This window comes from Elephantulus edwardii, unplaced genomic scaffold (genome assembly GCF_000299155.1).
Source record: "Elephantulus edwardii isolate Elephantulus edwardi_28Jun2011 unplaced genomic scaffold, EleEdw1.0 scaffold00036, whole genome shotgun sequence".
Classification (NCBI taxonomy): Eukaryota; Metazoa; Chordata; class Mammalia; order Macroscelidea; family Macroscelididae; genus Elephantulus; species Elephantulus edwardii.
In genome coordinates, this window is record NW_006399786.1 from 9,406,682 (window position 1) to 9,409,356 (window position 2,675).

The window sequence follows — 2,675 nt, forward strand, 5'->3', positions numbered from 1 at the left end:
CTTAAAAATATCTAATTTTCCTACATTCATGGTTCTCACATTCCATGTCCCAATCACCAGTGTCTGCTTACAACTGTTCCTCTTCCTTTGTATTTCCATGCTTGAAAACTCAACCTCCTTTGCCATCTCTGTTATCTAAATGTTGTACATAATGTGTATGACTATAACAAATAACCTACAGTTTAAGTAGGTTATGCTCATCAGATTCTTGGTCTGTTAAACTGGGGGAGTTTTGAGCTTTTTATTTTTGAATTGAGATTTCTCTTACCAATCTCAACTACGTTTTTTCTTTTTATTTCATTTATTCATAGAGCTATTTTTTAAAAATAGCTTTGTTTTAAAACAGACATTTTTAGCATATCTGGCATAAGTCTGGAAAATGATCTTTAATGTCTATAGGGGTAACTTTCAGAAACCATAAAAATACTGAATAGTAAACTATAGGATACATAGACTACTTGAGATTCCTCTAGCTGTGTGACCATGAACAAACTGAGTTTAATACCTCATGAGCTTTTGTGAAATTAATGTGAATTCACTCAGTTCTAATCTAAAATAAACTTTTAAAGGCTAGATTTTTTAACCCTTTTTCCAGTCTTTTGTGTATGTATGACACAGTATATAAAATCCAACTTGAAATTAGCCTTTATCCCATTTAGTATGAATAGCCAGATTTCACTGCAGAGATACTAATACATATCAGTGTAAGACAGTTACAAAGCAGGCTGTATATTCTCTTGAAATCCAAAATTTTGAATTCTGAAACACAACTAGCTGCAAAGGTTTTGAATAAAGAGTTATATACTTAACTATATTACAAGGTAATGTCAGGTTATTTTTTTCTCCCCCAAAGTATGTAAGCTTTATTTGTACACCTGTTTTAGGCTGCAAACATTAATATTTCTGTCATGAGAAGTGTTTCAACATCGGAAGCCATATTCCTTTTGTGACTTAGACAAAGTATATAACACTTCACGAATTTGCATGTCATCCTTGCACAGGGGCCGTGCTGATGCAATTTTATTCTTCCAATTTTAGTATGTGCTGCTTACACATGTATGTTACGTTTTTTTAATTATTTTTTGGGTGTGTATCAGATCGGATCTGACAGGTTCAGGAGGAGTCTGTTCCTCCCTCTTCAGAAGAGCATCCATCTAGTAGATTTGAACGGTACACCTCTGGAATTGCAGTGCAGCTTCTTGCCACTAAGCCACCAGAGCTTTCTGTCAGGTTATTTTTTTAATGTTAGATTTAAACTGAGTGTTTAAATCCTTGAAAAGGCCTTTTTTGTTACAAGTTGCTAATGGCATGTAAACAACAGTACAGTTCATTTGTAGTTATTGAAAACGTTTTTAATTTATTGAAGCCGAGCATGTTTTCTCAAGAGTTCTTCCAAAAACCCCTCCTGGTTTGATACCACCAGTAGGTGGTTTCAAAAGAGTTCTATTTTGAGGAATTTGATATTGCAGGCCATAGAGTGATGAACTCCTAACCCAAAGGCCAACCTGCTCTGGCAGTTTGAAGCCACTAGGCTCCATGGGAGAAAAATGAACAATCTCCTTCCATGTGATTTAAGCCTTGTTACAACTTGATAGCAGTAAGAGAGACAGACTTATAAGAAGTCATAAAGTATTGGTGACCAAAATAACCAACAATGCACATATATAATAAAGAACTCCCTTTCAGAAGTTTTTAATACTCATTCCAAATTTTATAGGAATACTATCATGATTTACAAAAGTAATACACAAAATGAACCACTTGTAAACCACACAGTTTGTACTCGGTGAAGACAGACTTGAGGTTTTTGCAAGGAATTGGTTCATCAAATTTACTGTCCCTTCCTCACCCAATGCCCAGTCAGTAGAGGTCAAAGTGGAGCATATGCAGTCCATCATTGAGGATTGTTAGAGTGGGCAGTGGGCTCAAGTGTTGGGGATGATTAGGATAAGACAGATCTGTCTGAGGGTTCAGATCTGTTGTACATAGGGTTGGGTATGAGTCACACTGTATGTGTCAGTGCTCAGCATGCACAACAGAGTGAAGGCTTGCCTCATTCTGTACCATCAACACAATCTCTGCGATGTTTAAACTCTTTGCAGCCATTATGTCAACCCAGCTGGTTGAAATCTTCTTTCATGGACTCTTATCTTTTCCAATCATAATAGTGACCTTCAGGGATTGACTCCTCCCGATTATCATGGCCTGGAGTATGATAAAAGAAGCCTTGCCATCAAGGAATGGTCTTCCAGGATGTCTTTTAGCAGTTGATTTATTCTGTAGCCTTAAAGTATATTTGCATATATGTATTGTTACGTACCGGCAAGTCACCTGCGACTCATAGCCACCCTATGTACAGCCTTAAACACTACTTTATCCTGTGCCAATCTTACCTCTGATATACCTACCTCTTACCCCAGCCACTGAATCAATCTCCTCGAGGGTCTTCCTCTCCTGTGCTATCCCTCCACTCTCCCAAGCATGACTTCCTTCTCCAAGGACTGGTCCCACCTTGCAACATGTCCAAAGTATGTCAGATGAATCTTCAGTATCCTTGCCTCTAAGGAACAGCCTAGCTTCACCCTCCAGGATGAACTTGTTTGTTCTCCTAGCTGTCCATGGGATATTCATTATTATTCTCCAGCACCACAGCTCAAAGGCATCAATTCTCCTAT